At 42.6% G+C, this 13,640-nt stretch overlaps 1 protein-coding gene across 3 annotated transcripts in view; it reads left to right on the top strand.

Moving 5' to 3' along the window:
- Positions 1 to 1,952: 1,952 nt before the first annotated feature.
- The window catches only part of b4galt4.L (UDP-Gal:betaGlcNAc beta 1,4- galactosyltransferase, polypeptide 4 L homeolog), a 28,338-nt gene continuing 16,650 nt past the window's right edge, over positions 1,953 to 13,640 (top strand). Inside the window, exons 1-2 of one of the 3 annotated variants that reach the window (XM_018245833.2) lie at positions 1,953 to 2,089; positions 4,425 to 4,533. The gene's annotated coding sequence lies outside the window, so the exon portion shown is untranslated. Of the gene's footprint in view, positions 2,090 to 4,424; positions 4,534 to 5,829; positions 5,941 to 7,394; positions 8,195 to 13,640 lie in introns of those variants that run through there. The other 2 variants (XM_041581422.1, XM_041581420.1) reach the window with 2 other exon arrangements.

Below are 13,640 nucleotides of genomic sequence, written 5' to 3'. Positions count from 1 at the left end.
TTTTGCCGCCCCTGGTAACTGGCCGCTCCGTGCCGCCTGAGGCAAGATTCTCACCTTGCCTCATGGCCGGAGCGGCCCTGATTCAGGGATTTGGTCGGATCCCAAACAGTGGATTCGGTGCATCACGACAAATTATTAATCATATACAGACCCTCCTGATCGGGTATAGATGAATAGAACTTGGCGACATGAAATATCAATACCTGCCCATCAATCTTATCAATCAACAGTTTACTGAGAAGGTCTGTATGCGATTAAAACATTTTTGCAGAACAGTCACAGTCAGATGATAATGAAACAAATCATTTGTGTGCAGATACTCAGCTTTATTTTACATAGAAATGATTTCAAAATTCGGGTCAGATACTACTTACAGTTGCGGGGGACGGCCATGGGCCTCCATGTTTCCCCAGCCTGTGCCAACTCTTTCATAAGCTGGTTTGTGGAGGAGAACATCTATCTAATACACACTTTTCCAGGCAAAGAGGGTGGTGACATGTTCCTCCTATGGTGGGTCGCTTAAAATGACATAAAATTCACAGTGATAGCTGATCTCCGAAGAGTCTCTATTGTGGATGTTAACATTGCCCGTATGGAGACAGGTTTCCAGACGTTTATTTTAACAAAACCAACAGACCGTAATGAGCTGTTATCGTATGAAAGTTTCCATCCCCCAGCTGAAGATTTATACACCCTGGTCTGCTGTATAACAAATAATCCTGATGTTTTGCAAGATGACCTTAAAACTAGTCCACACGAGGAGATTCGGGGAGATTTTGTCGCCTGACGACTAATTGGCTCGTCTTTTGAGCGAATATCTCCCCATAGGCTACAATGAAAAGTCGCCTGCGCTAATGCACACGCGGCGATGCGTTTTCAATAGTAGCCCAAAGTTGCCTCAGTGATGTCAGTTATAAACATTTCAATTCTGTAAGTTAAGCAAAGTAATTTCCAGCAAACAATCCAAAACCTGGCTTCTCATGAAAATATTAACTCCATATGCCCTGCCTAGGGTTGCCACCTGGCCGGGATTTTACCGGCCCGGCCGGTAAAAATGTTGGTTGATCCCAATGTTATTAATAGGGAAAAAAGATAAATATATAGTAAGGCCGGTATTTTTTTTCCAGAAAAGGTGGCAACCCTAGTCCCGTCTGCTTTTAAACCCACCTTCATTCATGGGGGTTCAATCACCCCCCTCTCTTGGAAGGAAATTTAATGTATTGATTGCCCTTATAGTAATAATAAGAAAAACTTTCCTACGCTGATGTTGAAATCCCCTTGCTTTTGCCTTGTTAGGGACTTCTATAACCTGACTGTGAAGATTCTCATTTATCCAAACAGGGGTCCCTCCGCCATCTGAGACTGTTGCTGCCGCAGCCCCCTCCCCTGTGCGCTCATATGTTTACACCATAGGAGGTCCGGGAGGGTCCACGAGGGCAGCTGAGAGGTTCAGGACACTAGCGCAGTGAGCATAATTGCACTCCCTCATAAAGTACCAGGAGCAACATTTTTGCCGCCTCTGGTAAATTTGTAATACCCTTAAAAAAAGCCCTTGGCCCGCCCCCCAATTCACTCTTTCTTTCTCCTGACAACTTCCTTGACTACTTGCTGGTCAGACTGGTGGGAAACTGACCAGCAGGTGGCGCTGTTGTAACACAATTCATTTATATTAACAGCACATGTATCCCTTAATATCTTGGAATTAAACATAAATAAATAATGAATATAAATGACAAAAGTGCTTAGAATAGCCCCCCTCATTAATTTTACATTCACTTATATTAAAGGTTTACTTATCCTATAATGCAACTTTTCATTAGGGTATATTGAGATACAACAGGCACATTCTTTCAGGAAACAAGTTTCTGCCCCTAAGTAAAATGGCTGCCTATGAAGTCCTGAGAGATCTGACCAGTCCCCTTCCATTCTCTATGACGCCGCTCTATCCCCCACCTCTGCCAGCTTTATGGTGTGTAGCGGAACAGGAGAAGCTGTGTGAGATGGAGGCGGCTGTCAGACTGATCCACTGCTGCCCAATCACGGGGAGAGTCGGCTGATTATGGAACGTTCCACTCTGAACTCAGGAAAGGTAGGGACATTCCAGGGTCTAGTTTGAGGGTGTCACTGTTGCTATGGTAACGTGTGGGAATGGCTGCTGCTTCTTGGGCATCAGGTCATGGTTTAGTTTGTTTATTTCATGTTCTGTGTTATTTGAATAAATGCACAGAGTGGGAGGTTCTCTATGGTTCCCAAGGAATATCATTCTATGTTCAATATTGAGGGAGGCGGAGCTCTGGGACCATATAAAATATATATTTCTTATGATATTTGTTTACAGGCTCAAGCCTTCTTTAGAATAGTAGCTGCCCTCTCACTATCAACGCGCTGCCGCTGCCCCTTTAAGGGTGTTGAGAAATGTGTATTTACAGCAGTTTGTTATTTCTTTTATCTACATGATAATATCCCATAAACCTTTCACTCACCATCCCCACATGGATGTGACTGGCTCATAAACTCCACCTCAGCCTTATTTGTATTCGGACAAGTAATTAGCAAAAAAGTGGGGACGGCACCTGTACAGGACCCCCTACTGTAAATGATAAGGATATTAGAAGTCACTGAGGGGTTGTTCTGTGACCATATAAAGGCACAAGGCTGCAGGCTGAGTTATACAGGGAACTCTGAGTATCACTCATGTATTATAAGGGATAATGTACCCCCTACTGTAAATGATAAGGATATTAGAAGTCACTGAGGGGTTGTTCTGTGACCATATAAAGGCACAAGGCTGCAGGCTGAGTTATACAGGGAACTCTGAGTATCACTCATGTATTATAAGGGATAATGTACCCCCTACTGTAAATGATAAGGATATTAGAAGTCACTGAGGGGTTGTTCTGTGACCATATAAAGGCACAAGGCTGCAGGCTGAGTTATACAGGGAACTCTGAGTATCACTCATGTATTATAAGGGATAATGTACCCCCTACTGTAAATGATAAGGATATTAGAAGTCACTGAGGGGTTGTTCTGTGACCATATAAAGACACAAGGCTGCAGGCTGAGTTATACAGGGAACTCTGAGTATCACTCATGTATTATAAGGGATAATGTACCCCCTACTGTAAATGATAAGGATATTAGAAGTCACTGAGGGGTACATCTCAGTTGCAGTATGGTAGCTGTAAATGTTATATAAATGCAGTTCTATGTGGGAGGATGGTTCTGCTCAGATTACAGTATCTTTTCTAAAACAGACAAAATGACCTTTGAGCCATAGAGATATGTATGTCAGTTTGTATAGATTCATGTATCACTGGATGTATATATATATCAGGTCAAATGACTCCCTTGTCCCAGAGTTCCCTGTGTAACTCAGCCTGCAGCCTTGTGCCTTTATATGGTCACAGAACAACCCCTCAGTGACTTCTAATATCCTTATCATTTACAGTAGGGGGTACATTATCCTTATAATACATGAGTGATACTCAGAGTTCCCTGTATAACTCAGCCTGCAGCCTTGTGCCTTTATATGGTCACAGAACAACCCCTCAGTGACTTCTAATATCCTTATCATTTACAGTAGGGGGTACATTATCCCTTATAATACATGAGTGATACTCAGAGTTCCCTGTATAACTCAGCCTGCAGCCTTGTGCCTTTATATGGTCACAGAACAACCCCTCAGTGACTTCTAATATCCTTATCATTTACAGTAGGGGGTACATTATCCCTTATAATACATGAGTGATACTCAGAGTTCCCTGTATAACTCAGCCTGCAGCCTTGTGCCTTTATATGGTCACAGAACAACCCCTCAGTGACTTCTAATATCCTTATCATTTACAGTAGGGGGTACATTACCCCTTATAATACATGAGTGATACTCAGAGTTCCCTGTATAACTCAGCCTGCAGCATTGTGCCTTTATATGGTCACAGAACAACCCCTCAGTGACTTCTAATATCCTTATCATTTACAGTAGGGGGTACATTATCCTTATAATACATGAGTGATACTCAGAGTTCCCTGTATAACTCAGCCTGCAGCCTTGTGCCTTTATATGGTCACAGAACAACCCCTCAGTGACTTCTAATATCCTTATCATTTACAGTAGGGGGTACATTATTCCTTATAATGGCTCAATTAACATAGATATATATATTAAAGGCAAACTCCACCTGGGCAGGTTCATCTCCAGACATAGCTGCGCCACCCCATCACCCCCAGTGTTCTATATGCTGGATAGACATTTTTAGAGAGTCACAGACCCTTTTCAAAGCTTCTCCCCCCAGAGTCGTCTCACATCAGGCGGTTGCCACATGGCAGAGTCAGTTTACTGAGCAATGAATAGGAGGAGCAGAGAGGAGGGCACGTCCCTCAAGCTGAAGAATTTCTCTTATTTCTTTCCCACCCTCCCTCAGTCCATTGATGTGAAACACTCGGCTCCTGGTCGGCTGGTGGCAGTGAGTGAGCTGGGAGTCTTCCTCATTCCGGAGCAGCAGTTTGGGCCCCGTACTCTAAGGGCCACAGGTACGAGCTTCTCTGTAATTTTATATAGTATTATTCATTCCTGATAAGAAGGAAACTTGAGGATTACTTTAAGTTGCATAGTTTATATTGGTCTTACTGAAACCTCTGACTTACTATCCACCTGCCCCGTCCATCAGGTATTTCCTCCTCAGTGACCCCGGGGGCATCACAGTTATTTCAGTGCAGATTGGGCTCCTGAAAACTGAGCTCTGTCCTCTCTGAATGTTTGTCAGGCAGATCAGGGTTAATATTAGTTGCATTATTGTTGGACGGACCTGTAGGATCAAGTGTTGTGTGTAGTTCAACTCCAACACATCCCAATGCTCCTAATGCTTGAGAATTGCCATTAAACTCACCGTACAGCTTTAGCTTTTTATTCAGCAGCTCTCCAGTTTGCAATGTCAGCCACTTGGTTGCTAGGGTCCAAATTCCCCTAGCAACCATGCATTGATTTGAATAAGAGGCTGGAATTTGAATAGGAGAAGCCTGAATAGAAAGGCCCCTATTTGAAAGCCAGAAAGAGTCAGAATAAAAAGGCAAATAGTAAAAAAAAACCTATAAAATATTAATAACGAAGACTAATTGAAACGTTGCTTAGTATTGGCCATTTTATAACATACTAAAGCTTAGCTTAAAGGTGAACCACCCCTTTAGATATGGTCAGCTTTACTTTGAAACCACTGTCGGTTTAAAGGGGTGGTTCAGCTTTAAGTTAAATTTTAGTATGTTGTAGAATGGCCAATTCTAATCGACTTTCCATTATTTTTTTTTCTAGTTTTTGTTAATTATTTGCCTTCTTCTTCTGACTCTTTCCAGCTTTCAAATGGGGGTCACTGACCCCATCTAAAAAACAAAATGCGGTGTAAGGCTACAAATGTAGTGTTATTGTTACTTTTTATTACTCCTCTTTCTATTCAGGCCTCTCCCATTCATATTCATAGTCTCTTGTTTGAATCAATACATGGTTGCTAGGGTAATGTGGACCCTAGCAACCACATTACTGAAATTCTAAACCGGAGAGCTGCTGAATAAAAAGCCAAATAAGTCAAAAATCACAAATAATAAAAAATGAAAACCAATTGCAAATTGTCTCAGAATATCCCTCTCTACACAGTATTAATGTGCGGGTAAGGATTTGCCAGACCCACACCCGACCCTAAACCGCACTCCCTTAGCCCGCGCCCGCCTGCATCCGACTTCTGGTTGCTTTTATAGATCCGCCCCGCCCCGCCAATTATGTCACAAAAGGGGCAGGTGCAGCGCCTATAAAAGACGAACGCAGAAGTCGGAAGCCGGCATTTGATGGTAGCGGGTGTAGAGAGCAGGAGAAGAGCTCAACCTGCACCCACGAGGAAGAGTGGCGAGGTCAGCTGATCCGCACATCACTACTACACAGTTAACTCAAAGGTGAACAACCCCTTTAAAGGAGAACTAAAACCTAAAAATGAATATGGCTAAAAATTTCCTATTTTATATAGTGAACTTATTGCACGAGGCTAAAGTTTGAGCTTGTCAATAGCAGCAATGATCCAGGACTTCAAACTTGTCACAGGGGGTCACCATCTTGGAAAGTGTCTGTGACACTCACATGCTCAGTGGGCTCTGATTGGCTGTTGAGAAGCTAAGCTTAGGGCTCGTCACTAATTATCCAGCAGAAAATGAGCTTCCCTGGCTGTAATATAAGCTGATGCTACAGGTTTGCTGATTATTCAATTCTGATGCTAATTGCACTGGTTTCTGTGCTGCCATGTAGTAATTATGTGTATTAATTACTAATCAGCCTTATATTGTGACATTTCTATTCTATGTGTACTGTATATTGTGAGTGGCTCCCTAAGCTCAGTAAGTGACAGCAGCACAGAGCATGTGCAGTGAATCAGCAGAAAAGAAGATGGGGAGCTACTGGGGCATCTTTGGAGACACAGATCTTTACTGCTAAAGGGCTGTGGTTGCCTTGGGCTGGTACAGAAGCACAAAACAAATAATGTACAACATTTCTACCTACTTTTTTAGTTACACTTTCCTTGTCCTTTAACAACCAGATGGCTGTTAATGTTCCAAACTGCAAAAAGCCCAATTGGAATTTCCCCTTTAATTTCAACAGTTTTTTTTCAGTGACTAGCATTTTTCTTTAAAGCAAACATCAGGTATTTAGGTAATTTGGGTCTCTGGGGTAAACTTGTTTAACATGGGGAAATACGACACACAACCTTTATTCACACATAACTTCACAGGTGAGTGTCGTGTCCCAGTTACACACTAGAAGTGCACGATGGTTTCACACTCACTGATAAAGACACAAACTTGCCCTTAGGTTAAATAAACTCCATCAACCTTTGCACGAGGTGCGAGACTCTCGGATTCCGGCCGGAGAATGGAAACTGCTCACATTATTAATATGTTGTCTGTAAGGGATTCACCAAGTACAACTCTGTCCTGTGTGTTTCCATTTAGCTGCTCATTCTCTGCCTATTGATAGGGTGCAATTATGTGTAAAATTCATGTTTAGTGAAACAACACATGGGAAAAGGCATTAAACTTCATGATTAGGGATGCACCGAATCCATTATCTGGGATTCGGCCGTATCCCTGAATCCTTCTGAAAGATTTGGCCGAATACCGAACTAAATCTGAATTTGTATATGCAAATTAGGTACTGGAAAGGAAAAAGTGGACATTTTTTTTTACTTCCTTGTTTTCTGACGAAAAGTCGCATGATTTCTTTTCCCCTCCTAATTTGCATGTGCAAATTACGATTTGGATTCGGTTCAGCCAGGCACAAGGATTCGGCCGAATCTGAATCCTGGCGAAAAAGGAGGAATCCTGGATTCAGTGCATCCATATTAATTATTAGTAGAACTAGGGGTGGGCAGCAGAGATGCCTGTCTAGGGTGCAAGGATTTGGAGAGATTTGTCTCCCTTCCTATATATGTTGGTCTGTGTCTGCCACTAAGAGCAAAGTGTTACCTTTTCTGTGGCCGCACAGTGAGCAGAGCACTGAATTATCCTTCCTCTGACCTTAATGGCAATCCAATCACCTGGACTCTGCTGGCACAGACAATGGACGAACAATCCAACTCTATGCCAACAGACGGAATCGAACACAGGACCCCGTGCAGCAAGATAGCGGTTCGAATCCCTGCGCCGCCAGATATTAATTATCTACTTTTCCATCCTTAGATGGGCATACCTAATTACATTGTCCACTGAGGCTGGAGGAAAGGAGAATTCCCTTTTAGCACAGAAAGGATTTATTTTACTATAAAGGCATTGACATTATGTCATTCTGTAGAAGATAGGTAATAATCAAGCCAGCAGATGATCTATAGGTATTTGCCCTTAGAGCTCATGATACTAATGACTGCAAACAAGTTGTAATTAAATACAGATGAATGAGATTAGGAGTGTGTTGCCCGTGTGCTCGCGCCTATTGCAGACTGGGCTCGCACATTGCACTGGATTCTTTCACAATCACACGGGTTTGGAGGCAAAGTGTTACCTGAAAGCTGCGCTGATGATATAGTCAAGGCTTAGTAGTTCTCTTTCCTCCAAGATTTGCCTCCCAGGCTGGACGGTGTGTGCGAGTTATAAGGGTTAATGCACCTTAGTGGCCGACACAATCGGAATCTTTTGGATGTGGAACAGGACGTCCCATGGGAAGGTAAATAATATGGCCGCTTGGCTCCCTGTTATCTTCTTTCAGTGCCGGTTAAATACAGAGTTGGTATTATGTGTCTGTAAGAAACATCAGCCTTGTCTCTGTGTAACAATGACACTATTATGGGATGGAATTCAGTTCAGATGTTTGGATAATGATTGGTCTCTTCAGTGGCCTGGCCAAAGCTGGGGTCAGAGAATACATTCAACTCCAGGAATAAAGGCTTTTTTTTTTTTAAAACCTTTAAATGTTTTTTATTTGCAGCTTTAGCTGAACAGATTCTGCCAGAATTCCCTAGCGCTGAAATCCCAAATGTACGGAGATTCCACCAACATTCCCTTCAAATTATTTACTGCACAGCAGTTAGTCTATATAACTATAGTTAGGTACAATATTTCCATTGTGTAAATTACAAGTATATTAGAGCTGTATATCTAGAACCTTGTGCCTTTATATGGTCACAGAACAACCCCTCAGTGACTTCTAATATCCTTATCATTTACAGTAGGGGGTACATTATCCCTTATAATACATAAGTGATACTCAGAGTTCCCTGTATAACTCAGCCTACAGCCTTGTGCCTTTATATGGTCACAGAACAACCCCTCAGTGACTTCTAATATCCTTATCATTTACAGTAGGGGGTACATTATCCCTTATAATACATGATTGATACTCAGAGTTCCCTGTATAACTCAGCCTGCAGCCTTGTGCCTTTATATGGTCACAGAACAACCCCTCAGTGACTTCTAATATCCTTATCCTTTACAGTAGGGGGTACAGTATCCCTGATAATACATGAGTGATACTCAGAGTTCCCTGTATAACTCAGCCTGCAGCCTTGTGTCTTTATATGGTCACAGAACAACCCCTCAGTGACTTCTAATATCCTTATCATTTACAGTAGGGGGTACATTATCCCTTATAATACATGAGTGATACTCAGAGTTCCCTGTATAACTCAGCCTGCAGCCTTGTGCCTTTATATGGTCACAGAACAACCCCTCAGTGACTTCTAATATCCTTATCATTTACAGTAGGGGGTACATTATAATACATGAGTGATATATATGTATAACTCAGCCTTGCTCCCTTTAAGTTGCCATCAGACTGCTCCAAACTAGCGCAATGTATAACTGTGAGTTGTTATTTACGGTACTTGACATGAGCATTTCTTCAGTCTTTTCAGTACAGCTCATAGTGGGTGAGGAGGATCACATGCCCAGGCAGAATTACCTAATTATTTCCCGTGGCGTCATGCAGAAAAAATAGGAAAATAAACTGTACATAGTAACCATGTAGGGTGTGTAGTATAGGATTGTCATACATTGGCCCTTACACTTTTGTTATGAGCTAAGGGGGCCCAGCTTGAAGGTCAGTTAGGGGGAGATTTGGGGTGAGTGTTTATTTGTACCCTGGGTACCTCTGGAACTATGGAATTTCAAGAAACACTCGCACACCCTAATCAATCAGATAGAGAACACCTGGTGCACAGCAAACAGGAGGAATCGGCCACCTCCCTAGTATACTGGAACAAAAAACTTCACTGGCACACAGGATATTTCAAGCAGGAAAAACCTTGCTAGGTATTTATTGCAGCATGCAACGTTTCGGGGTTACCCCCTTTGTCAAGCATGCTTGACAAAGGGGGTAACCCCGAAACGTTGCATGCTGCAATAAATACCTAGCAAGGTTTTTCCTGCTTGAAATATCCTGTGTGCCAGTGAAGTTTTTTGTTCCAGTACCTCTGGAACTATAGCAGGGTGGCACCCCAATGTTTCTATATATCTGTAACCTTGTTATGAGCTAAGGGGGCCCAGTCTGAAGGCCAGTTAGGGGGAGATTTGGGGTGAGTGCTTATTTGTGCCCTGGGTACCCCTGGAACTATAGCAGGGTGACTGTTACCCCAATGTTTCTATATATCTGTAACCTTGTTATGAGCTAAGGGGGCCCAGTCTGAAGGCCAGTTAGGGTGAGATTTGGGGTGAGTGCTTATTTGTACCCTGGGTACCCCTGGAACTATAGCAGGGTGACACCCCAATGTTTCTATATATCTATAACCTTGTTATGAGCTAAGGGGGCCCAGTCTGAAGGCCAGTTAGGGGGAGATTTGGGGTGAGTGCTTATTTGTGCCCTGGGTACCCCTGGAACTATAGTTACCCCAATGTTTATATATATCTGTAACCTTGTTATGAGCTAAGGGGGCCCAGTCTGAAGGTCAGTTAGGGGGAGATTTGGGGTGAGTGCTTATTTGTACCCTGGGTACCCCTGGAACTATAGCAGGGTGACACCCCAATGTTTCTATATATCTGTAACCTTGTTATGAGCTAAGGGGGCCCAGTCTGAAGGTCAGTTAGGGGGAGATTTGGGGTGAGTGCTTATTTGTGCCCTGGGTACCCCTGGAACTATAGCAGGGTGACTGTTACCCCAATGTTTCTATATATCTGTAACCTTGTTATGAGCTAAGGGGGCCCAGTCTGAAGGTCAGTTAGGGGGAGATTTGGGGTAAGTACTTATTTGTGCCCTGGGTACCCCTGGAACTATAGCAGGGTGACACCCCAATGTTTATATACATCTGTAACCTTGTTATAAGATAAGGGGGCCCAGCTCATATTATTATTATCCTTCATTTACCTCATGCTGGCACATTCACAGAGGTTGTACTCTGCCCCAGTGGAGCTTACAATCTAAGGGCCCTATCACAGTCACACACAATAGGGTGATTGCTCAGCTTGCTGATAACACTGGAAGGTGCTGTTTAAGTAGAGTCTAAAGTACAAATATATAAAGATAAACGGTGCCAATATGTTACTACAACAAGTGGGTTTATTTACCCTTTAGGCATTTTACAAGAGGGTTTATGCCTTTAGGGCAGACACAATGGAAGGTGTCAGGCAATTTTAGGAGCCCCCATTCCCAGCAATGTTGAGGTGCCGCTGGTGAAAGTTGGTACAGTGTCAGGGTGAGTCCTCCCAGTATTTTAGCAGTGATTTCAGTGATCTCAGTGATCTCAGGTCTCTGCTAGTAAATTTGCAGAATGTCAGGTTTGTGGTGGAAACATGTTTTTCCAGTTTGCTGGAGTCACTTGTGCGGCATTTGCTGCTCGGAATCTGATGGGACAGAAGCTCAGGTGTGGCTGAAGCACTTGCACCTAGTGGTGGGAATTTAGGGAGAATAAAAAGGGGCCCCAATGAGGTACCGGTCACTAGCTGTGCCTGTCACCACATAAAAGTTGGTACAACACATTAGGGGTGATTTACAACCCTGGGGGGCAAAAGTGTAAGAGCTTAAGGGGCACAAGAGTATCTGGAGACAGAGACCCTCCCTGTACTTACCACCTGTCTATAGGCATTTTGTTCCCTCACACTCACATCTGTACAGGCACGAGGACACCTATGTGCTTCCCCACTTTTGGAATTAATTGCAGAATTTCTTTGCACTTATGCATAGAGAGCTGGAAAGAGAGCAGATACAGAGATAGATCTGGAAAGAGAGCAGATATATAGAGAGCTGGAAAGAGAGCAGATATAGAGAGAGAGCTGGAAAGAGAGCAGATACAGAGATAGATCTGGAAAGAGGAGATATATAGAGAGCTGGAAAGAGAGCAGATATAGAAAGAGAGCAGATATAGAGAGAGAGCTGGAAAGAGAGCAGATATAGAGAGAGCTGGAAAGAGAGCAGATATAGAGAGAGCTGGAAAGAGAGCAGATCTGCTTAGAGAGCTGGCTAGAGAGCAGATACAGTGATAGATCTGGAAAGAGAGCAGATATAGAGAGAGAGCTCTAGAGAGAGCTAAAAAGAGCAGATGTAGAGAGAGCTGGAATGCGAGCAAATCTGTGAACACTTGTTGTTTGTTACACCGCACACTTTCCTGACACAGCTCAGTTGTGAGAAGACAACACAAGTAAAGCCCTTGCGGACACACCCTCAATGGTATTTATTAACAAGAAATCACTCCCAGCCTCTCAGACAGAGCAGTAACTAATGTGAGTCCTTAGGGTATTATAAAAAAGATATTACAGAGGAATTTCAGAGACTTGTCCAGAGAAATGTAATGATAAACCGGGCGTCTGGCTGATTTACAGGATATCCAGTTCTAAAAAGCTTTTTACTGTGACTATAATTAATGCCTTGGCCTCACCTTCCTTCTCTCTTATCTCTTTCTTCTGTTCTTCTACTTGTTTGATATTAATTAGAATTATCCATTTACAGGCAGAACCATAGCAAGATATCTGCTAAGCATTTTAAACCTCTTTATTTCACTGTTAACATTCATATAGGGAGAAAAAAAAGCAAATATTTTGATGTAAAATCCAGGAAAACGTGACTTAAAATCAGGGAAATGCACCCATTGAAATGCATTATAAAAAAAATAAAAAAATGTAAAATGCTGGAAAACTTAAAAACCAGGGGACTTCACCTCAATCGAGGTTTCACTGTATTGATAGGGGAATGGATAGTGAATTGGTAATGACAAGTACATTGACATGAGGTGCCCACGTGCTTTTAGTAAAAACTGTCAGTCAAGGGTGGGATGATGGCACTTAGTCTTCAGCTTCAGCAGGACAAAACTATGGCTCCAAGTGAGACCCGTTTCATTTAGCCCAGTCCAATGCGGTGCCGTGCCCAGTTCTGCAGAAACGCACCCCAAAATGCACCCAACTCCCTGCCCACTTTCACATACACACTTGCCTCTTCTGGGTGCATGGTAAGGCACACCCTGTTTATATAGGGGGAATTGGGGGTACGCAGAGATGTATATAATACACAAAAGCCATGAATATCCTGTAAATTATATCCTTATAAACGGTGAGTTCTGATGTCATCAGTTATAAACAGTGAGTTCTGATGGCATCAGTTATAAACGGTGAGTAGTGATGTCATTTCTGTCACATGACTCACTGAAACTTGTGTATTATAATAAATAAAGTACCCCAGTTGCAAAATATGAGGATATTAGAAGTTCATACCTCCCAACTGTCCCTTTTTCGGAGGGACAGTCCCTCTTTTGACAGCTCAACCCGCAGTCCCTCATTTGTACTGGAAAGTCCCTCTTTTCTCTGCACTGAACAGCCAGAAAAAGAAACAAAGTTTCTCACTTAATTGGCTTTTAGCAGAGAGCCCAGAACAGCTAACAGGTGCAAATAAGATACTTTGTAACAATTTTGAGACACAAAAACACAGTTTAGATAAGGAGAAATATTTTCAAACTTTCATAACCTGCCAAATTTTGTAAAACAAACATGGTAATTAGGGGGTGTGGCCACAGAAAGGGTGTGGTCAAAAAAATGCTGCGCTACATGCGGAAAAAATTTTTTTGCCCCTCTTTTTACTTCCAAAATGTTGGGAGGTATGGAAGTTACCTCGGAGTTCCATGACCTGTATAAAAACACTCGGCCTTCGGCTTCGTGTTTTTATATGATCATGAAACTCCTCGGTAACTTATTAT

Source organism: Xenopus laevis, chromosome 2L, assembly GCF_017654675.1.
Source record: "Xenopus laevis strain J_2021 chromosome 2L, Xenopus_laevis_v10.1, whole genome shotgun sequence".
In the NCBI taxonomy this organism is placed as follows: Eukaryota; Metazoa; Chordata; class Amphibia; order Anura; family Pipidae; genus Xenopus; species Xenopus laevis.
This window is presented reverse-complemented; position numbering and strand designations above follow the sequence as displayed.